A 23,748-nucleotide genomic window follows, 5' to 3' on the forward strand; every position below is an offset into this window, starting at 1 on the left:
AAAAATCCTGGTGTGCACCTTTTTCAGTGATTTTGGATAATGAGCTTTTCTAGCGGTAGGCACCCAGGTATGTGAATTCTACTTTTTGAACTCCATGGATGATGGTGTGCGTTGTAGAACTTCGAATCTATAATATATATATACTATATATATATATATATATAATATATATATATTATATATTAGAATTCATATATATGTAACTACTATTTGCTTATAATTATGGATTAGAATCAAGAATTATATTATAAAAAGATGTTATATTTTATTATTCTTTTTTTTTTTTTGCATAGATTCTATGTTCTGCAGAGATGGCATCATCGTCTACAGTATCTGGCATTCATATGGTATTTGTGCCACCGGCGTAAGTACAAGTTTTCAGTCTTGGCCCTAATTCCCTCACTACTTTTCACTATTACGTCAATCACTATAAATGACTACTACCCATAGCTTGAATACAGCTTGCCAGACCGATGTCATGACTTGTGTTTCTTTTATTCCAGGATCTTAAACCACCAAAACATTCTTAACTGAGCACCAAGCGGACATATCAAGATTCAGTGATTTCGCCCTAGCTGTAGAAGGGATTTTCGGCAAACAAGAAGATGGTAACGATCTAGTAGGGTCTACCACTATTATGGCTCCAGAGGTGAGAAAACTTCTTTTATTTTTACTATCAGGACATTAATTTACATCTTGCAAATTAGTTTTGTTCAAATTATTTTGTTTAAAGGAACAGTAACATCAAAAAATGAAAGGGTTTTAGTAATGAATAAATAATGTAGTGTTGCCCTGCCACTATAAAACTGGGGCGTTTGCTTGCAGAAAACTTCTTACTAAGTTTATATAAACAAGTTGCTGTGTAACCACCAGGGCGACCTTCAAGCACAAGACAAATAGTAGAGTAACAGATAAGCAATAATAAGAATCCCATTTGTGTATACTAATAAGCTTATCTTGGTTATGATAACTGTTTATCCTGTGCCTTTTCCCCTTTTCAGCTTTTAATGGCTGCCCCCATGTGCTACACAGGCAGCTTGTTTATATTAAAAACTATAGTAGTGTTCTGAAGCAAACCACCAGTTTAAACAAGTGCAGGGCAACACTACATTATATTATTACTTAAAATACACTTCCATTTGTTTAGGTGTTTACTGTTCCTTTAATGTATGTTTAGGTTTTTGCTTTAAAATGTTCAAAAAACTATGGAAATATATGTATTAACCAGTTGCTGCTGTAATTAGAATTGGCGTTGGTGGAGGGCTTATCGCTTACGCACACGCCCCAGCACCTTTTCAGCAAAGGGAGCCAGCAGCGTTCCTAGAGGGGGTGGGCCCTGTGGTGCATTGATGCACAGCCGGGCCCCACCCCCCTCCGTACGACACGCTGAAAGGGTGATTACGTGGCGTGCGGCGCTGCCGGGGGGCCCTTAAAGGGTACGATGCTCTCCGAACAATCTTCCTGGCCCAACATATCCGTCTCTAGCCCCCCTGCCCGTGGGGGGGGGGGCGGGGGGGGCCCCTGGCCCGGCTCACAACCCCCTGCTCCCCCGGTAAGTTCCGCCCATGAAGGAGCAGACTACCAGGAAACATTCAAAAGAGGCTGGCACAGGGGGCCCGTGGGGGGGGGGACCCCAAATAAAGTAAAAAGTTCCTGGATTCAGATCGTAAGAGGTTAAAAGGCTTACATTTTATCTCTCCAATAATAAGAACCAATGCCTGAACGCGTTGCGTGTCTACAGTTACTATTATGCGGCTTAGACACGAAACACGTCAGGCATTGGTTCCTTAATTAAGTGGAGAATAAAATTATAAGCCTTTTAACCTTTATTAATTCTGACTCTGGTTTATACTACTTTGTGCCTCAGGCTTTGCGCCACTCTTGGTTTGTTTAAATGATCTGGGTTTAAACGTCCTGTCCCGACACAGACGGACCTCACACTCTCTCAAATGATCTGCAATCTCTGTTCCTATATGGCTTCTGTGAGAAGGATGACAAACTTATTTCAGGAATGGCTTCCCTAAGAAATGTAATTATCTAACAAAAATGCATTTTATTTTCTAGATCATCTGATGAGCTCGGATATCGGCGCAGCGCATGTGGCATTGGGTGCATTCTGCCATATTCTGCTGCCAAAATGTGGCACGCCAATACTCCATTCCCAGAAGGCTCGACCACTGCTCAAACATCATCGATGCAGTCACCTTCGAAGCAAGCCTTCCATTCCAGAGGATATCAGCCACTGCAGGAATATGTCTGATGCACGAGGCGTGCGTCTCCCTTTTATTGGGAAACTAAACAGACCCTTAAAAAAGAGGACAGATCTAAAATATTAAAAATAATGGGCAATGAGATGGTTATCCTTTGCATTCCTACAGAACTTTTCATTTCAACTTTAATTACATTGAAATCTTGGAAATGATACAAAACTGAGGATGGGATGGGCATACTCGCAGAAGTCCCAGATAAATGATTTATGAAAAATGATTGAAGAAATATTACGGAGTGATCATTTCTTATGAGGGAAACGCCTGGGGGTGAGTGAGCATAATGTGAGCTGTTGTATTCCCTCAGTATGGGAACAGCCTGCATGTCGCTAGTTATGTTTACACAACAGCAGAGAAATTGCCAGGACACCCTCATCATTAACATATTGTACTCACTGCTGACATAATCCTACTATTTCTGGTGTAAAACCTAGAATAAACCCTCCTGGTAATTGGTGTAGCCACTTATCCATTTGAACATCTAGTTAATGAGTTTTTTTTCCATTTTAAGCTCCTTGAGAGAGAATCCCAGACAAGCGCCTGGGCACAATCGGGGGATATAAGGAAACACCCGTTTTTATAAATCGTTGACTGGGCAGCGTGGTGCAGAACAGGAAAAGATTCCACCTCCTTTCAAGCCACAATCGTGTAAGTCCATCACTGAGCAGCTCTTATCTGGAGGAAACTCATTGCTGCACCCCAAGATCAGGCTTATTCTGTGATGATTTGAACCTGCGCATAAGTAGGCATATTTACTTTAAAGGAGTATTCAAACCGTTTTTCAAAAAAAAAAAGTACCAACTGCAGTCTCAACGTATTCTTTCACTTTTGTGCCCACTCACCTGTTATTGTATTTCCCCAGGTGCCTTTAATTACAAGTCCAGTAAGTGTATTTGCTCATGATGTGGCTTTCCTTCCATATATAGAGACATTTTCATTTGCCTTCTCCTGAAGTAACCAATCATTGCTATTTTCTGTAATTCAGCAGGTCCTTTCTCCTTCAGTGCTGTTGGCTGGAGGTATATCTGTGAAACGCCAAACCCCCATCCCCTTTAGCCAGACTGTGACAAAATGTGTGGTGCTTGGGCTGTTCTGTCTGGGCAAGGCAGGGTAAAGAGTTAAGAAAGCCTCTTTTTATAAGTCCACTGTACAGTACATTGCAAATATACCCGCAACACTCCTAGGTCAGTGCACCTGGGACTGCCACTATATTGTCTTAGTCAGAACCCTACAAATAGTAAATAGTATGAAAGAGAAGCAACGAATGTTGTATATTCCTTCTTGCAGATACCGACTGTGGATGTCGTGCATCGAGAGTCTGTGTAAGAGCCCCTGTCATTCGTAGAAGAGCCAGCTGCTCAACCCATCAGGTTTGGTATAAAATGATGCAGGGTCGTCATCCTGAGTCCCAGTGGGAAAGATCTGCGGGTCCCTTTTGCCTCCACACCTCTGTGCGCTCTCCACCTAGAGGCCCCCGCCATCATCCCTCCATTACTCAGACCCCTGCCATCAAGCCTTCCCCAACATTCTGCCCCCCCACCTCTGGCCCCCGTCATTTCCCCCCCCACCTTCCCTGGCCCCCGCCATTTCCGGGCCCCCACCCTCATGCCCCCATCATTGCCCCCCACCTCTAGCCCCCTATCAATTCACCTTCATCTCTGGCCCCCACCCATTCCCCCCCCACCTCTGGGCCCCCATCATTGTTCCCCCCACATCTGCGCCCCCGTCATTCCCCCCCACCTCTGGCCCCACCATTCCCCCCCACGTCTTGGCCCCCCTCATTCCCCCGCCCACCTCTGGCCCCCGTCATTGCCCCCACCACCTCTGGCCTCTGCCATTTCCCCCCCACCTCTGGCAAACCGCATGCCCCCCCCACTCTGAGCCCCCGTCATCCCCCCACCTCTGCGCCCCCGCGCCATTTCCCGCCCCACCTCTGGCCTTCGCCAGTTTTACCCCCCCCACCTCTGGCCCCCGCCATTTCCCCCACCTCTGGCCCCCGTCATCCCCCCACCTCTTGGCCCCCGCATCCCCCACCTCTGGCCCCCGCCATTTCCCCCCCACACCTCTGGCCTCCGCCATTTACCCCCCACCTCTGGCCCCCATCATTGCCGCCGCCCCCACCTCTAGGCCCCCGTTCAATGCCCCACCACCTCTGACCTCTGCCATTTTCCCCCACCTTCTGGAAAACCATCATTGCCCCCCCCACTTCTGCCGCCCCCGTCATCCCCCCCACCTCTGGGCCCCGCGCCATTCCCCGCCCACCTCCTGGCCTTCGCCATTACCCCCCACCTCTGGCCCCCGTCAATCCCCCCACCTCTTGGCCCCCAGTCATTCCCCCCCACCTCTTGGCCCCCGCCATTTCCCCCCCACACCTATCTAGGCCTCCCGCCATTTCCCCCCCCCCCACTCTGGCCCCCATTCATTGCCCCGCCCCCACCTCTGACCCCCATATTTCCCTTCCCACCTTCTGGCCCTCCATTTCATTGCCCCGCCCCACCTCTGGCCCCACATTTCCCCTCCCAACCTCTGGGCCCTGTCATTGCCCCCCCCACCTCTGCCCCCATCTTCGGCCCTCCCACCTTGGGTCACCTGTCATCGACCCTGAACTAAGGCTCTCTATCTCTGGGCCCCTGGCTTTTCCATCTCTAATTGTGGGTGGCACTTAGTATTGAACTGGGGGCAGAGCTGACTGTGGTGTCAGGTAACTAACAGGGCGCAGGAAGAAACTTGTGGCGCGTGATGATTCCATGGGATGAATTCATCTCTTCTGCTGATGCCACAAGCTTTAATGTCCCTGGCACCTCGAAGGCTCACCTTTCAGTTCACTTACTATGGGCTATCTGCATTATTTCTATCATACATTCTTTCTTATGCTTTTCAGCTGGTGTTTGATCTTATGAAAAATGTGGAGGTAAATATCTTCTTCATAAACGTGGTGCAGCTTTTGTATAGTTGCACATAAATAGTCACTCTGTGTTTTGTTATTGTCTTTGAGATTTTGCTAAGAAATCTGTGAAACCTATTTCTTTCCTTCAACGCCCAACCGCGGACTTCTTTGAGGAATTGTGTCCAGAATTCAGGCATATGTTAAAGCAAAGACGGTGCCTCTACATACCAAAGGGTAGTGTTTGATTTGAGAGAACCTTTGATCTGTCTGTTTTAGAAAAAAAGAATTGAAATATACTGATCTGCGGGTCCCTTTTGCCTCCACCCTCTGTGCTCTCCACCTAGGGCCCCCGCCATCGGCCCTCCTATACTCAGACCCCTGCCATCAGCCTTCCCCACTTCTGCCCCCCCACCTCTGGCCCCCCGTCATTCCCCCCCACCTCTGGCCCCGCCATTTCCCCCCCCACAACCTCTGGCCTCCGCCATTTCCCCCCCCACCTCTGGCCCCCATCATTGCCCCGCCCCACCTCTGTCCCCCATCATTTCCCTCCCACCTCTGGCCCCCGTCATTGCCCCCCACCTCTGGCCCCCATCTTCGGCCCTCCCACCTTGGGTCACCTGTCATCGACCCTGAACTAAGGCTCTCTATCTCTGGGCCCCTGGCTTTTCCATCTCTAATTGTGGGTGGCACTTAGTATTGAACTGGGGGCAGAGCTGACTCTGGTGTCAGGTAACTAACAGGGCGCAGGATGAAACTTGTGGCGCGTGATGATTCCATGGGATGAATTCATCTCTACTGTTGATGCCACAAGCTTTTAATGTCCCTGGCACCTCGAAGGCTCACCTTTCAGTTCACTTACTATGGGGCTATCTGCAGTATTTCTATCATACATTCTTTCTTATGCTTTTCAGCTGGTGTTTGATCTTATGAAAATGTGGAGGTAAATATCTTCTTCATAAACGTGGTGCAGCTTTTGTATAGTTGCACATAAATAGTCACTCTGTGTTTTGTTACTTGTCTGTGAGATTTTGCTAAGAAAGTCTGTGAACTATTTCTTTCCTTCAACGCCCAACCGCGGACTTCTTTGAGGAATTGTGTCCAGAATTCAGCATAAGGTAAAGCAAAGACGGTGCCTCTACATACCAAAAGGTAATGTTTGATTTGAGAGAACCTTTGATCTGTCTGTTTTAGAAAAAAAGAATTGAAATGTACTGATCTGCGGGTCCCTTTTGCCTCCACCCTCTGTGCTCTCCACCTAGGGCCCCCGCCATCGGCCCTCCTATACTCAGACCCCCTGCCATCAGCCTAACCCACTTCTGCCCCCCCACCTCTGGCCCCGTCATTCCCCCCACCTCTGGCCCCCCGCCATTTCCGCCCCCACCTCTGGCCCCCATCATTTCCCCCCCACCTCTGGCCCCCATCATTCACCCCCATCTCTGGCCCCCGCCATTCCCCCCCCACCTCTGGCACCCATCATTGCCCCCCCCACATCTGGCCCCCGTCATTCCCCCCCACCTCTGGCCCCCACCATTCCCCCCACCTCTGGCCCCCACCATTTCCCCCCCACGTCTGGCCCCCCTCATTCCCCCGCCCACCTCTGGCCCCCGTCATTGCCCCCACCACCTCTGGCCTCTGCCATTTCCCCCCCACCTCTGGCAACCGTCATTGCCCCCCCACTTCTGGCCCCCGTCATCCCCCCACCTCTGGCCCCGCGCCATTTCCCCCCCACCTCTGGCCTTCGCCATTTACCCCCCCACCTCTGGCCCCCGCCATTTCCCCCCCCACACCTCTGGCCTCCATCATTGCCCCGCCCCACCTCTGGCCCCCATCATTTCCCTCCCACCTCTGGCCCCTGTCATTGCCCCCCCCACCTCTGGCCCCCATCTTCGGCCCTCCCACCTTGGGTCACCTGTCATCGACCCTGAACTAAGGCTCTCTATCTCTGGGCCCCTGGCTTTTCCATCTCTAATTGTGGGTGGCACTTAGTATTGAACTGGGGGCAGAGCTGACTGTGGTGTCAGGTAACTAACAGGGCGCAGGATGAAACTTGTGGCGCGTGATGATTCCATGGGATGAATTCATCTCTACTGCTGATGCCACAAGCTTTAATGTCCCTGGCACCTCGAAGGCTCACCTTTCAGTTCACTTACTATGGGCTATCTGCATTATTTCTATCATACATTCTTTCTTATTGCTTTTCCAGCTGGTGTTTGATCTTATGAAAATGTGGAGGTAAATATCTTCTTCATAAACGTGGTGCAGCTTTTGTATAGTTGCACATAAATAGTCCACTCTGTGTTTTGTTACTTGTCTTTGAGATTTTGCTAAGAAATCTGTGAACCTATTTCTTTCCTTCAACGCCCAACCGCGGACTTCTTTGAGGAATTGTGTCCAGAATTCAGCATATGGTAAAGCAAAGACGGTGCCTCTACATACCAAAAGGTAATGTTTGATTTGAGAGAACCTTTTGATCTGTCTGTTTTAGAAAAAAAGAATTGAAATGTACTGATCTGCGGGTCCCTTTTGCCTCCACCCTCTGTGCTCTGCACCTAGGGCCCCCGCCATCGGCCCTCCTATACTCAGACCCCTGCCATCAGCCTTCCCCACTTCTGCCCCCCCACCTCTGGCCCCCGTCATCCCCCCACCTCTGGCCCCCGCCATTTCCCCCCCCACACCTCTGGCCTCCGCCATTCCCGCCCCACCTCTGGCCCCCATCATTGCCCCGCCCCACCTCTGGCCCCCATCATTCACCCCCATCTCTGGCCCCCGCCATTCCCCCCCACCTCTGGCACCCATCATTGCCCCCCCACATCTGGCCCCCGTCATTCCCCCCCACCTCTGGCCCCCACCATTCCCCCACCTCTGGCCCCCACCATTTCCCCCCCACGTCTGGCCCCCCTCATTCCCCCGCCCACCTCTGGCCCCCGTCATTGCCCCCACCACCTCTGGCCTCTGCCATTTCCCCCCCACCTCTGGCAACCGTCATTGCCCCCCCCACTTCTGGCCCCCGTCATCCCCCCCACCTCTGGCCCCGCGCCATTTCCCCCCCACCTCTGGCCTTCGCCATTTACCCCCCCACATTCTGGCCCCCGCCATTTCCCCCCCCACACCTCTGGCCTCCATCATTGCCCCGCCCCACCTCTGGGCCCCCATCATTTCCCTCCCACCTCTGGCCCCTGTCATTGCCCCCCCCACCTCTGGCCCCCATCTTCGGCCCTCCCACCTTGGGTCACCTGTCATCGACCCTGAACTAAGGCTCTCTATCTCTGGGCCCCTGGCTTTTCCATCTCTAATTGTGGGTGGCACTTAGTATTGAACTGGGGGCAGAGCTGACTGTGGTGTCAGGTAACTAACAGGGCGCAGGATGAAACTTGTGGCGCGTGATGATTCCATGGGATGAATTCATCTCTAACTGCTGATGCCACAAGCTTTAATGTCCCTGGCACCTCGAAGGCTCACCTTTCAGTTCACTTACTATGGGCTATCTGCATTATTTCTATCATACATTCTTTCTTATGCTTTTCAGCTGGTGTTTGATCTTATGAAAATGTGGAGGTAAATATCTTCTTCATAAACGTGGTGCAGCTTTTGTATAGTTGCACATAAATAGTCACTCTGTGTTTTGTTACTTGTCTTTGAGATTTTGCTAAGAAATCTGTGAACCTATTTCTTTCCTTCAACGCCCAACCGCGGACTTCTTTGAGGAATTGTGTCCAGAATTCAGCATATGTAAAGCAAAGACGGTGCCTCTACATACCAAAAGGTAATGTTTGATTTGAGAGAACCTTTGATCTGTCTGTTTTAGAAAAAAAGAATTGAAATGTACTGATCTGCGGGTCCCTTTTGCCTCCACCCTCTGTGCTCTGCACCTAGGGCCCCCGCCATCGGCCCTCCTATACTCAGACCCCTGCCATCAGCCTTCCCCACTTCTGCCCCCCCACCTCTGGCCCCCGTCATTCCCCCCCCACCTCTGGCCCCCGCCATTTCCCCCCCCACACCTCTGGCCTCCGCCATTTCCCCCCCACCTCTGGCCCCCATCATTGCCCCGCCCCACCTCTGGCCCCCATCATTTCCCTCACACCTCTGGCCCTGTCATTGCCCCCCCCCACCTCTGGCCCCCATCTTCGGCCCTCCCACCTTGGGTCACCTGTCATCGACCCTGAACTAAGGCTCTCTATCTCTGGGCCCCTGGCTTTTCCATCTCTAATTGTGGGTGGCACTTAGTATTGAACTGGGGGCAGAGCTGACTGTGGTGTCAGGTAACTAACAGGGCGCAGGATGAAACTTGTGGCGCGTGATGATTCCATGGGATGAATTCATCTCTACTGCTGATGCCACAAGCTTTAATGTCCCTGGCACCTCGAAGGCTCACCTTTCAGTTCACTTACTATGGGCTATCTGCAGTATTCTATCATACATTCTTTCTTATGCTGAAAAGCTGGTGTTTGATCTTATGAAAATGTGGAGGTAAATATCTTCTTCATAAACGTGGTGCAGCTTTGTATAGTTGCACATAAATAGTCACTCTGTGTTTTGTTACTTGTCTTTGAGATTTTGCTAAGAAATCTGTGAACCTATTTCTTTCCTTCAACGCCCAACCGCGGACTTCTTTGAGGAATTGTGTCCAGAATTCAGCATATGGTAAAGCAAAGACGGTGCCTCTACATACCAAAAGGTAATGTTTTGATTTGAGAGAACCTTTGATCTGTCTGTTTAGAAAAAAAGAATTGAAATGTACTGATCTGCGGGTCCCTTTTGCCTCCACCCTCTGTGCTCTCCACCTAGGGCCCCCGCCATCGGCCCTCCTATACTCAGACCCCTGCCATCAGCCTTCCCCACTTCTGCCCCCCACCTCTGGCCCCCGTCATCCCCCCCACCTCTGGCCCCCGCCATTTCCGCCCCCACCTCTGGCCCCCATCTTCGGCCCTCCCACCTTGGGTCACCTGTCATCGACCCTGAACTAAGGCTCTCTATCTCTGGGCCCCTGGCTTTTCCATCTCTAATTGTGGGTGGCACTTAGTATTGAACTGGGGGCAGAGCTGACTGTGGTGTCAGGTAACTAACAGGGCGCAGGATGAAACTTGTGGCGCGTGATGATTCCATGGGATGAATTCATCTCTACTGCTGATGCCACAAGCTTTAATGTCCCTGGCACCTCGAAGGCTCACCTTTCAGTTCACTTACTATGGGCTATCTGCATTATTTCTATCATACATTCTTTCTTATGCTTTTCAGCTGGTGGTTTGATCTTATGAAAATGTGGAGGTAAATATCTTCTTCATAAACGTGGTGCAGCTTTTGTATAGTTGCACATAAATAGTCACTCTGTGTTTTGTTACTTGTCTTTGAGATTTTGCTAAGAAATCTGTGAACCTATTCTTTCCTTCAACGCCCAACCGCGGACTTCTTTGAGGAATTGTGTCCAGAATTCAGCATATGGTAAAGCAAAGACGGTGCCTCTACATACCAAAAGGTAATGTTTGATTTGAGAGAACTTTTAATCTGTCTGTTTTAGAAAAAAAAGAATTGAAATGTACTGATCTGCGGGTCCCTTTTGCCTCCACCCTCTGTGCTCTCCACCTAGGGCCCCCGCCATCGGCCCTCCTATACTCAGACCCCTGCCATCAGCCTTCCCCACTTCTGCCCCCCCACCTCTGGCCCCCGTCATCCCCCCCACCTCTGGCCCCCGCCATTTCCCCCCCCACACCTGTGGCCTCCGCCATTTCCCCCCCACCTCTGGCCCCCATCATTGCCCCGCCCCACCTCTGGCCCCCATCATTCACCCCCATCTCTGGCCCCCGCCATTCCCCCCCACCTCTGGCCCCCATCATTGCCCCGCCCCACCTCTGGCCCCCATCATTCACCCCCCATCTCTGGCCCCCGCCATTCCCCCCACCTCTGGCACCCCGTCATTGCCCCCCCACATCTGGCCCCCGTCATTCCCCCCACCTCTGGCCCCCACCATTCCCCCCACCTCTGGCCCCCACCATTTCCCCCCCACGTCTGGCCCCCCTCATTCCCCCGCCCACCTCTGGCCCCCGTCATTGCCCCCACCACCTCTGGCCTCTGCCATTTCCCCCCCACCTCTGGCAACCGTCATTGCCCCCCCCACTTCTGGCCCCCGTCATCCCCCCCACCTCTGGCCCCGCGCCATTTCCCCCCCACCTCTGGCCTTCGCCATTTACCCCCCCACCTCTGGCCCCCGCCATTTCCCCCCCCCACACCTCTGGCCTCCATCATTGCCCCGCCCCACCTCTGGCCCCATCATTTCCCTCCCACCTCTGGCCCCTGTCATTGCCCCCCCCACCTCTGGCCCCCATCTTCGGCCCTCCCACCTTGGGTCACCTGTCATCGACCATGAACTAAGGCTCTCTATCTCTGGGCCCCTGGCTTTTCCATCTCTAATTGTGGGTGGCACTTAGTATTGAACTGGGGGCAGAGCTGACTGTGGTGTCAGGTAACTAACAGGGCGCAGGATGAAACTTGTGGCGCGTGATGATTCCATGGGATGAATTCATCTCTACTGCTGATGCCACAAGCTTTAATGTCCCTGGCACCTCGAAGGCTCACCTTTCAGTTCACTTACTATGGGCTATCTGCATTATTTCTATCATACATTCTTTCTTATGCTTTTCAGCTGGTGTTTGATCTTATGAAAATGTGGAGGTAAATATCTTCTTCATAAACGTGGTGCAGCTTTTGTATAGTTGCACATAAATAGTCACTCTGTGTTTTGTTACTTGTCTTTGAGATTTTGCTAAGAAATCTGTGAACCTATTTCTTTCCTTCAACGCCCAACCGCGGACTTCTTTGAGGAATTGTGTCCAGAATTCAGCATATGGTAAAGCAAAGACGGTGCCTCTACATACCAAAAGGTAATGTTTGATTTGAGAGAACCTTTGATCTGTCTGTTTTAGAAAAAAAGAATTGAAATGTACTGATCTGCGGGTCCCTTTTGCCTCCACCCTCTGTGCTCTGCACCTAGGGCCCCCGCCATCGGCCCTCCTATACTCAGGACCCCTGCCATCAGCCTTCCCCACTTCTGCCCCCCCACCTCTGGCCCCCGTCATCCCCCCCACCTCTGGCCCCCGCCATTTCCGCCCCCACCTCTGGCCCCCATCTTCGGCCCTCCCACCTTGGGTCACCTGTCATCGACCCTGAACTAAGGCTCTCTATCTCTGGGCCCCTGGCTTTTCCATCTCTAATTGTGGGTGGCACTTAGTATTGAACTGGGGGCAGAGCTGACTGTGGTGTCAGGTAACTAACAGGGCGCAGGATAAAACTTGTGGCGCGTGATGATTCCATGGGATGAATTCATCTCTACTGCTGATGCCACAAGCTTTAATGTCCCTGGCACCTCGAAGGCTCACCTTTCAGTTCACTTACTATGGGCTATCTGCATTATTTCTATCATACATTCTTTCTTATGCTTTTCAGCTGATGTTTGATCTTATGAAAATGTGGAGGTAAATATCTTCTTCATAAACGTGGTGCAGCTTTTGTATAGTTGCACATAAATAGTCACTCTGTGTTTTGTTACTTGTCTTTGAGATTTTGCTAAGAAATCTGTGAACCTATTTCTTTCCTTCAACGCCCAACCGCGGACTTCTTTGAGGAATTGTGTCCAGAATTCAGCATATGGTAAAGCAAAGACGGTGCCTCTACATACCAAAAGGTAATGTTTGATTTGAGAGAACCTTTGATCTGTCTGTTTTAGAAAAAAAGAATTGAAATGTACTGATCTGCGGGTCCCTTTTGCCTCCACCCTCTGTGCTCTGCACCTAGGGCCCCCGCCATCGGCCCTCGTATACTCAGACCCCTGCCATCAGCCTTCCCCACTTCTGCCCCCCCCACCTCTGGCCCCCGTCATTCCCCCCCACCTCTGGCCCCCGCCATTTCCCCCCCCACACCTCTGGCCTCCGCCATTTCCCCCCCACCTCTGGCCCCCATCATTGCCCCGCCCCACCTCTGGCCCCCATCATTTCCCTCCCGCCTCTGGCCCCCGTCATTGCCCCCCCCACCTCTGGCCCCATCTTCGGCCCTCCCACCTTGGGTCACCTGTCATCGACCCTGAACTTAAGGCTCTCTATCTCTGGGCCCCTGGCTTTTCCATCTCTAATTGTGGGTGGCACTTAGTATTGAACTGGGGGCAGAGCTGACTGTGGTGTCAGGTAACTAACAGGGCGCAGGATGAAACTTGTGGCGCGTGATGATTCCATGGGATGAATTCATCTCTACTGCTGATGCCACAAGCTTTAATGTCCCTGGCACCTCGAAGGCTCACCTTTCAGTTCACTTACTATGGGCTATCTGCCATTATTTCTATCATACATTCTTTCTTATGCTTTTCAGCTGGTGTTTGATCTTATGAAAATGTGGAGGTAAATATCTTCTTCATAAACGTGGTGCAGCTTTTGTATAGTTGCACATAAATAGTCACTCTGTGTTTTGTTACTTGTCTTTGAGATTTTGCTAAGAAATCTGTGAACCTATTTCTTTCCTTCAACGCCCAACCGCGGACTTCTTTGAGGAAATTGTGTCCAGAATTCAGCATATGGTAAAGCAAAGACGGTGCCTCTACATACCAAAAGGTAATGTTTGATTTGAGAGAACCTTTGATCTGTCTGTTTTAGAAAAAAAGAATTGAAATGTACTGATCTGCGGGTCCCTTTTGCCTCCACCCTCTGTGCTCTCCACCTAGGGCCCCCGCCATCGGCCCTCCTATACTCAGACCCCTGCCATCAGCCTTCCCCACTTCTGCCCCCCCACCTCTGGCCCCCGTCATCCCCCCCACCTCTGGCCCCCGCCATTTCCCCCCCACACCTCTGGCCTCCGCCATTTCCCCCCCACCTCTGGCCCCCATCATTGCCCTGCCCCACCTCTGTCCCCATCATTTCCCTCCCACCTCTGGCCCCCGTCATTGCCCCCCCACCTCTGGCCCCCATCTTCGGCCCTCCCACCTTGGGTCACCTGTCATCGACCCTGAACTAAGGCTCTCTATCTCTGGCCCCTGGCTTTTCCATCTCTAATTGTGGTGGCACTTAGTATTGAACTGGGGGCAGAGCTGACTGTGGTGTCAGGTAACTAACAGGGCGCAGGATGAAACTTGTGGCGCGTGATGATTCCATGGGATGAATTCATCTCTACTGCTGATGCCACAAGCTTTAATGTCCCTGTCACCTCGAAGGCTCACCTTTCAGTTCACTTACTATGGGCTATCTGCATTATTTCTATCATACATTCTTTCTTATGCTGAAAAGCTGGTGTTTGATCTTATGAAAATGTGGAGGTAAATATCTTCTTCATAAACGTGGTGCAGCTTTTGTATAGTTGCACATAAATAGTCACTCTGTGTTTTGTTACTTGTCTTTGAGATTTTGCTAAGAAATCTGTGAACCTATTTCTTTCCTTCAACGCCCAACCGCGGACTTCTTTGAGGAATTGTGTCCAGAATTCAGCATATGGTAAAGCAAAGACGGTGCCTCTACATACCAAAGGTAATGTTTGATTTGAGAGAACTTTTAATCTGTCTGTTTTAGAAAAAAAGAATTGAAATGTACTGATCTGCGGGTCCCTTTTGCCTCCACCCTCTGTGCTCTGCACCTAGGGCCCCCGCCATCGGCCCTCCTATACTCAGACCCTGCCATCAGCCTTCCCCACTTCTGCCCCCCCACCTCTGGCCCCCGTCATTCCCCCCCACCTCTGGCCCCCGCCATTTCCCCCCCCACACCTTTGGCCTTCGCCATTTCCCCCCCACCTCTGGCCCCCATCATTGCCCCGCCCCACCTCTGGCCCCCATCATTTCCCTCCCACCTCTGGCCCCGTCATTGCCCCCACCTCTGGCCCCCATCTTCGGCCCTCCCACCTTGGGTCACCTGTCATCGACCCTGAACTAAGGCTCTCTATCTCTGGGCCCCTGGCTTTTCCATCTCTAATTGTGGGTGGCACTTAGTATTGAACTGGGGGCAGAGCTGACTGTGGTGTCAGGTAACTAACAGGGCGCAGGATGAAACTTGTGGCGCGTGATGATTCCATGGGATGAATTCATCTCTACTGCTGATGCCACAAGCTTTAATGTCCCTGGCACCTCGAAGGCTCACCTTTCAGTTCACTTACTATGGGCTATCTGCAGTATTTCTATCATACATTCTTTCTTATGCTGAAAAGCTGGTGTTTGATCTTATGAAAATGTGGAGGTAAATATCTTCTTCATAAACGTGGTGCAGCTTTTGTATAGTTGCACATAAATAGTCACTCTGTGTTTTGTTACTTGTCTTTGAGATTTTGCTAAGAAATCTGTGAACCTATTTCTTTCCTTCAACGCCCAACCGCGGACTTCTTTGAGGAATTGTGTCCAGAATTCAGCATATGGTAAAGCAAAGACGGTGCCTCTACATACCAAAAGGTAATGTTTGATTTGAGAGAACTTTTAATCTGTCTGTTTTAGAAAAAAAGAATTGAAATGTACTGATCTGCGGGTCCCTTTTGCCTCCACCCTCTGTGCTCTCCACCTAGGGCCCCCGCCATCGGCCCTCCTATACTCAGACCCCTGCCATCAGCCTTCCCCACTTCTGCCGCCCCACCTCTGGCCCCCGTCATCCCCCCACCTCTGGCCCCCGCCATTTCCGCCCCCACCTCTGGCCCCCATCTTCGGCCCTCCCACCTTGGGTCACCTGTCATCGACCCTGAACTAAGGCTCTCTATCTCTGGGCCCCTGGCTTTTCCATCTCTAATTGTGGGTGGCACTTAGTATTGAACTGGGGGCAGAGCTGACTGTGGTGTCAGGTAACTAACAGGGCGCAGGATGAAACTTGTGGCGCGTGATGATTCCATGGGATGAATTCATCTCTACTGCTGATGCCACAAGCTTTAATGTCCCTGGCACCTCGAAGGCTCACCTTTCAGTTCACTTACTATGGGCTATCTGCATTATTTCTATCATACATTCTTTCTTATGCTTTTCAGCTGGTGTTTGATCTTATGAAAATGTGGAGGTAAATATCTTCTTCATAAACGTGGTGCAGCTTTTGTATAGTTGCACATAAATAGTCACTCTGTGTTTTGTTACTTGTCTTTGAGATTTTGCTAAGAAATCTGTGAACCTATTTCTTTCCTTCAACGCCCAACCGCGGACTTCTTTGAGGAATTGTGTCCAGAATTCAGCATATGGTAAAGCAAAGACGGTGCCTCTACATACCAAAAGGTAATGTTTGATTTGAGAGAACTTTTAATCTGTCTGTTTTAGAAAAAAAGAATTGAAATGTACTGATCTGCGGGTCCCTTTTGCCTCCACCCTCTGTGCTCTCCACCTAGGGCCCCCGCCATCGGCCCTCCTATACTCAGACCCCTGCCATCAGCCTTCCCCACTTCTGCCCCCCCCACCTCTGGCCCCCGTCATCCCCCCCACCTCTGGCCCCCGCCATTTCCCCCCCCACACCTGTGGCCTCCGCCATTTCCCCCCCACCTCTGGCCCCCATCATTGCCCCGCCCCACCTCTGGCCCCCATCATTCACCCCCATCTCTGGCCCCCGCCATTCCCCCCCACCTCTGGCCCCCATCATTGCCCCGCCCCACCTCTGGCCCCCATCATTCACCCCCATCTCTGGCCCCCGCCATTCCCCCCCACCTCTGGCACCCGTCATTGCCCCCCCACATCTGGCCCCCGTCATTCCCCCCCACCTCTGGCCCCCACCATTCCCCCCACCTCTGGCCCCCACCATTTCCCCCCCACGTCTGGCCCCCCTCATTCCCCCGCCCACCTCTGGCCCCCGTCATTGCCCCCACCACCTCTGGCCTCTGCCATTTCCCCCCCACCTCTGGCAACCGTCATTGCCCCCCCCACTTCTGGCCCCCGTCATCCCCCCCACCTCTGGCCCCGCGCCATTTCCCCCCCACCTCTGGCCTTCGCCATTTACCCCCCCACCTCTGGCCCCCGCCATTTCCCCCCCCACACCTCTGGCCTCCATCATTGCCCCGCCCCACCTCTGGCCCCCATCATTTCCCTCCCACCTCTGGCCCCTGTCATTGCCCCCCCCACCTCTGGCCCCCATCTTCGGCCCTCCCACCTTGGGTCACCTGTCATCGACCATGAACTAAGGCTCTCTATCTCTGGGCCCCTGGCTTTTCCATCTCTAATTGTGGGTGGCACTTAGTATTGAACTGGGGGCAGAGCTGACTGTGGTGTCAGGTAACTAACAGGGCGCAGGATGAAACTTGTGGCGCGTGATGATTCCATGGGATGAATTCATCTCTACTGCTGATGCCACAAGCTTTAATGTCCCTGGCACCTCGAAGGCTCACCTTTCAGTTCACTTACTATGGGCTATCTGCATTATTTCTATCATACATTCTTTCTTATGCTTTTCAGCTGGTGTTTGATCTTATGAAAATGTGGAGGTAAATATCTTCTTCATAAACGTGGTGCAGCTTTTGTATAGTTGCACATAAATAGTCACTCTGTGTTTTGTTACTTGTCTTTGAGATTTTGCTAAGAAATCTGTGAACCTATTTCTTTCCTTCAACGCCCAACCGCGGACTTCTTTGAGGAATTGTGTCCAGAATTCAGCATATGGTAAAGCAAAGACGGTGCCTCTACATACCAAAAGGTAATGTTTGATTTGAGAGAACCTTTGATCTGTCTGTTTTAGAAAAAAAGAATTGAAATGTACTGATCTGCGGGTCCCTTTTGCCTCCACCCTCTGTGCTCTGCACCTAGGGCCCCCGCCATCGGCCCTCCTATACTCAGACCCCTGCCATCAGCCTTCCCCACTTCTGCCCCCCCACCTCTGGCCCCCGTCATCCCCCCCACCTCTGGCCCCCGCCATTTCCCCCCCCACACCTCTGGCCTCCGCCATTTCCCCCCCACCTCTGGCCCCCATCATTGCCCCGCCCCACCTCTGGCCCCCATCATTTCCCTCCCACCTCTGGCCCCCGTCATTGCCCCCCCCACCTCTGGCCCCCATCTTCGGCCCTCCCACCTTGGGTCACCTGTCATCGACCCTGAACTAAGGCTCTCTATCTCTGGGCCCCTGGCTTTTCCATCTCTAATTGTGGGTGGCACTTAGTATTGAACTGGGGGCAGAGCTGACTGTGGTGTCAGGTAACTAACAGGGCGCAGGATGAAACTTGTGGCGCGTGATGATTCCATGGGATGAATTCATCTCTACTGCTGATGCCACAAGCTTTAATGTCCCTGGCACCTCGAAGGCTCACCTTTCAGTTCACTTACTATGGGCTATCTGCAGTATTTCTATCATACATTCTTTCTTATGCTGAAAAGCTGGTGTTTGATCTTATGAAAATGTGGAGGTAAATATCTTCTTCATAAACGTGGTGCAGCTTTTGTATAGTTGCACATAAATAGTCACTCTGTGTTTTGTTACTTGTCTTTGAGATTTTGCTAAGAAATCTGTGAACCTATTTCTTTCCTTCAACGCCCAACCGCGGACTTCTTTGAGGAATTGTGTCCAGAATTCAGCATATGGTAAAGCAAAGACGGTGCCTCTACATACCAAAAGGTAATGTTTGATTTGAGAGAACCTTTGATCTGTCTGTTTTAGAAAAAAAAAAATTGAAATGTACTGATCTGCGGGTCCCTTTTGCCTCCACCCTCTGTGCTCTCCACCTAGGGCCCCCGCCATCGGCCCTCCTATACTCAGACCCCTGCCATCAGCCTTCCCCACTTCTGCCCCCCACCTCTGGCCCCTGTCATCCCCCCCACCTCTGGCCCCCGCCATTTCCGCCCCCACCTCTGGCCCCCATCTTCGGCCCTCCCACCTTGGGTCACCTGTCATCGACCCTGAACTAAGGCTCTCTATCTCTGGGCCCCTGGCTTTTCCATCTCTTATTGTGGGTGGCACTTAGTATTGAACTGGGGGCAGAGCTGACTGTGGTGTCAGGTAACTAACAGGGCGCAGGATGAAACTTGTGGCGCGTGATGATTCCATGGGATGAATTCATCTCTACTGCTGATGCCACAAGCTTTAATGTCCCTGGCACCTCGAAGGCTCACCTTTCAGTTCACTTACTATGGGCTATCTGCATTATTTCTATCATACATTCTTTCTTATGCTTTTCAGCTGATGTTTGATCTTATGAAAATGTGGAGGTAAATATCTTCTTCATAAACGTGGTGCAGCTTTTGTATAGTTGCACATAAATAGTCACTCTGTGTTTTGTTACTTGTCTTTGAGATTTTGCTAAGAAATCTGTGAACCTATTTCTTTCCTTCAACGCCCAACCGCGGACTTCTTTGAGGAATTGTGTCCAGAATTCAGCATATGGTAAAGCAAAGACGGTGCCTCTACATACCAAAAGGTAATGTTTGATTTGAGAGAACCTTTGATCTGTCTGTTTTAGAAAAAAAAAAAATTGAAATGTACTGATCTGCGGGTCCCTTTTGCCTCCACCCTCTGTGCTCTCCACCTAGGGCCCCCGCCATCGGCCCTCCTATACTCAAACCCCTGCCATCAGCCTTCCCCACTTCTGCCCCCCCACCTCTGGCCCCCGTCATTCCCCCCACCTCTGGCCCCCGCCATTTCCCCCCCCCACACCTCTGGCCTCCGCCATTTCCCCCCCACCTCTGGCCCCCATCATTGCCCCGCCCCACCTCTGGCCCCCATCATTTCCCTCCCACCTCTTGCCCCCGTCATTGCCCCCCCCCACCTCTGGCCCCCATCTTCGGCCCTCCCACCTTGGGTCACCTGTCATCGACCCTGAACTAAGGCTCTCTATCTCTGGGCCCCTGGCTTTTCCATCTCTAATTGTGGGGTGGCACTTAGTATTGAACTGGGGGCAGAGCTGACTGTGGTGTCAGGTAACTAACAGGGCGCAGGATGAAACTTGTGGCGCGTGATGATTCCATGGGATGAATTCATCTCTACTGCTGATGCCACAAGCTTTAATGTCCCTGGCACCTCGAAGGCTCACCTTTCAGTTCACTTACTATGGGCTATCTGCATTATTTCTATCATACATTCTTTCTTATGCTTTTCAGCTGGTGTGTGATCTTATGAAAATGTAGAGGTATTTATAAACGTGGTGCAGCTTTTGTATAGTTGCACATAAATAGTCACTCTGTGTTTTGTTACTTGTCTTTGAGATTTTGCTAAGAAATCTGTGAACCTATTTCTTTCCTTCAACGCCCAACCGCGGACTTCTTTGAGGAATTGTGTCCAGAATTCAGCATATGGTAAAGCAAAGACGGTGCCTCTACATACATGTTTGATTTGAGAGAACTTTTAATTTCTGTTTTAGAAAAAAAGAATTGAAATGTACTGATCTGCGGGTCCCTTTTGCCACCACCCTCTGTGCTCTCCACCTAGGGCCCCCGCCATCGGCCCTCCTATACTCAGACCCCTGCCATCAGCCTTCCCCACTTCTGCCCCCCCCACCTCTGGCCCCCGTCATCCCCCCCCACCTCTGGCCCCCGCCATTTCCGCCCCCACCTCTGGCCCCCATCATTGCCCCCCCACCTCTGGCCCCCATCATTCACCCCCATCTCTGGCCCCCGCCATTCCCCCCCCACCTCTGGCCCCCATCATTGTCCCCCCACATCTGGCCCCCGTCATCCCCCCCACCTCTGGCCCCCACCATTCCCCCCACCTCTGGCCCCCACCATTTCCCCCCCCCACGTCTGGCCCCCCTCATTCCCCCGCCCACCTCTGGCCCCCGTCATTGCCCCCACCACCTCTGGCCTCTGCCATTTCCCCCCACCTCTGGCAACCGTCATTGCCCCCCCCACTTCTGGCCCCCGTCATCCCCCCCACCTCTGGCCCCGCGCCATTTCCCCCCCACCTCTGGCCTTCGCCATTTACCCCCCACCTCTGGCCCCCGCCATTTCCCCCCACCTCTGGCCCCCATCATTGCCCCGCCCCCACCTCTGGCCCCCATCATTTCCCTCCCACCTCTGGCCCCCGTCATTGGCCCCCCCACTTCTGGCCCCCATCTTCGGCCCTCCCACCTTGGGTCACCTGTCATCGACCCTGAACTAAGGCTCTCTATCTCTGGGCCCCTGGCTTTTCCATCTCTAATTGTGGGTGGCACTTAGTATTGAACTGGGGGCAGAGCTGACTGTGGTGTCAGGTAACTAACAGGGCGCAGGATGAAACTTGTGGCGCGTGATGATTCCATGGGATGAATTCATCTCTACTGCTGATGCCACAAGCTTTAATGTCCCTGGCACCTCGAAGGCTCACCTTTCAGTTCACTTACTATGGGCTATCTGCATTATTTCTATCATACATTCTTTCTTATGCTTTTCAGCTGGTGTTTGATCTTATGAAAATGTGGAGGTAAATATCTTCTTCATAAACGTGGTGCAGCTTTTGTATAGTTGCACATAAATAGTCACTCTGTGTTTTGTTACTTGTCTTTGAGATTTTGCTAAGAAATCTGTGAACCTATTTCTTTCCTTCAACGCCCAACCGCGGACTTCTTTGAGGAATTGTGTCCAGAATTCAGCATATGGTAAAGCAAAGACGGTGCCTCTACATACCAAAAGGTAATGTTTGATTTGAGAGAACCTTTGATCTGTCTGTTTTAGAAAAAAAGAATTGAAATGTACTGATCTGCGGGTCCCTTTTGCCTCCACCCTCTGTGCTCTCCACCTAGGGCCCCCGCCATCGGCCCTCCTATACTCAGACCCCTGCCATCAGCCTTCCCCACTTCTGCCCCCCCACCTCTGGCCACCGTCATTCCCCCCCACCTCTGGCCCCCGCCATTTCCGCCCCCACCTCTGGCCCCCATCATTGCCCCCCCACCTCTGGCCCCCATCATTGTCCCCCACATCTGGCCCCTGTCATTCCCCCCCACCTCTGGCCCCCACCATTCCCCCCACCTCTGGCCCCCACCATTTCCCCCCCCACGTCTGGCCCCCACCATTTCCCCCCCCCACGTCTGGCCCCCCTCATTCCCCCGCCCACCTCTGGCCCCCGTCATTGCCCCCACCACCTCCGGCCTCTGCCATTTCCCCCCCACCTCTGGCAACCGTCATTGCCCCCCCACTTCTGGCCCCCGTCACCCCCCCCACCTCTGGCCCCGCGCCATTTCCCCCCCACCTCTGGCCTTCGCCATTTCCACCCCACCTCTGGCCCCCGTCATCCCCCCACCTCTGGCCCCCGTCATCCCCCCCACCTCTGGCCCCCGCCATTTCCCCCCGCACACCTCTGGCCTCCGCCATTCCCCCCACCTCTGGCCCCCATCATTGCCCCGCCCCACCTCTGGCCCCCATCATTTCCCTCCCACCTCTGGCCCCCGTCATTGCCCCCCCACCTCTGGCCCCCATCTTCGGCCCTCCCACCTTGGGTCACCTGTCATCGACCCTGAACTAAGGCTCTCTATCTCTGGGCCCCTGGCTTTTCCATCTCTAATTGTGGGTGGCACTTAGTATTGAACTGGGGGCAGAGCTGACTGTGGTGTCAGGTAACTAACAGGGCGCAGGATGAAACTTGTGGCGCGTGATGATTCCATGGGATGAATTCATCTCTACTGCTGATGCCACAAGCTTTAATGTCCCTGGCACCTCGAAGGCTCACCTTTCAGTTCACTTACTATGGGCTATCTGCATTATTTCTATCATACATTCTTTCTTATGCTTTTCAGCTGGTGTTTGATCTTATGAAAATGTGGAGGTAAATATCTTCTTCATAAACGTGGTGCAGCTTTTGTATAGTTGCACATAAATAGTCACTCTGTGTTTTGTTACTTGTCTTTGAGATTTTGCTAAGAAATCTGTGAACCTATTTCTTTCCTTCAACGCCCAACCGCGGACTTCTTTGAGGAATTGTGTCCAGAATTCAGCATATGGTAAAGCAAAGACGGTGCCTCTACATACCAAAAGGTAATGTTTGATTTGAGAGAACTTTTGATCTGTCTGTTTTAGAAAAAAAGAATTGAAATGTACTGATTAATATTCTCTGTGTTTTACTCCCGGACTGCACTGAATCAACTCCTCGTGGAGACCTGGGTCTCATGTTCCAGTTAGAAGAAGTAGGAAGCCATCGATTAAGACTAAGAATCTGCTTGCACAGTGAATCCAACGCAAACCTGTAGACCTGAATCTCCTAATACCACAGGCAGAGATGGAAAATGGCTTCTCTGCTCTATTTTGCTCTTCTTTTTTTGCTGTAAAAACTTTGAAAAATGAATAAAAAAGGAATATATGAAAAATTATATGAGTGACAGTTTCTTGGGGGGGATAATAGTTACATGTTAGTTATATTGTAATAACCCACAGGCTTGTTTATTCATTTCACTGTGCTGTAATATTCTATATTCTCATGCACAAGAACCGTTGGTTCTCAATACATATTTGCTACTTTTGTATTTGGAAACATCAGGGCTTCTGGTAATTGCAGTAAATAATATTTATATGTAAAGAAACTTTAAATACATAAAAAGTGCTAAAAATTTTATTTATATTTCAAACAAAATGCTCCAGTAAAATTACAATATTCAGTATATAAAATAGGGATGCACCGAATCCAGCATTCAGTTCGGGATTCGGCCAGGATTTGGCCTTTTTTACCAGGATATGCTAATTAGGGTTTGGATTCGGTTCAGTATTCGGCCGAATCTTTCGCAAAGGATTTGGGG

The 23,748-nt window shown here is 51.5% G+C and overlaps 4 long non-coding RNA genes across 8 annotated transcripts; all 4 read left to right on the forward strand.

Annotated features, from left to right (window-relative positions):
* The first annotated feature begins 6,254 nt into the window (after positions 1 to 6,254).
* Positions 6,255 to 8,878, forward strand: LOC121403734. The gene is made up of 4 exons (XR_005967458.1): positions 6,255 to 6,303; positions 7,358 to 7,386; positions 7,473 to 7,596; positions 8,681 to 8,878. It is a non-coding gene; the product is annotated as an uncharacterized LOC121403734 (long non-coding RNA).
* Positions 8,879 to 8,886: 8 nt separating this feature from the next.
* Positions 8,887 to 9,829, forward strand: LOC121393232. Its single transcript, XR_005960869.1, has 3 exons — positions 8,887 to 8,917; positions 9,593 to 9,621; positions 9,706 to 9,829. It is a non-coding gene; the product is annotated as an uncharacterized LOC121393232 (long non-coding RNA).
* A 5,464-nt stretch (positions 9,830 to 15,293) lies between these two features.
* LOC121393233 lies at positions 15,294 to 18,840 on the forward strand. Of its 4 annotated transcripts, none has more exons than XR_005960873.1 (5): positions 15,294 to 15,559; positions 16,120 to 16,357; positions 17,522 to 17,759; positions 18,434 to 18,462; positions 18,548 to 18,840. It is a non-coding gene; the product is annotated as an uncharacterized LOC121393233 (long non-coding RNA). The 4 variants fall into 4 exon arrangements; XR_005960872.1 differs by having other exon boundaries at positions 17,522 to 17,550; positions 17,636 to 17,759; positions 18,434 to 18,840; XR_005960874.1 differs by having other exon boundaries at positions 16,120 to 16,148; positions 16,234 to 16,357; positions 18,434 to 18,840.
* Positions 18,841 to 21,056: 2,216 nt separating this feature from the next.
* LOC121393234 lies at positions 21,057 to 23,325 on the forward strand. 2 transcript variants are annotated; one of them, XR_005960876.1, is made up of 3 exons: positions 21,066 to 21,655; positions 22,756 to 22,993; positions 23,114 to 23,325. It is a non-coding gene; the product is annotated as an uncharacterized LOC121393234 (long non-coding RNA). The 2 variants fall into 2 exon arrangements; XR_005960875.1 differs by having other exon boundaries at positions 21,057 to 21,655; positions 22,756 to 23,325.
* The last annotated feature ends 423 nt before the right edge of the window (positions 23,326 to 23,748 follow it).

Source organism: Xenopus laevis, chromosome 4S, assembly GCF_017654675.1.
Source record: "Xenopus laevis strain J_2021 chromosome 4S, Xenopus_laevis_v10.1, whole genome shotgun sequence".
Lineage (NCBI taxonomy): Eukaryota > Metazoa > Chordata > Amphibia > Anura > Pipidae > Xenopus > Xenopus laevis.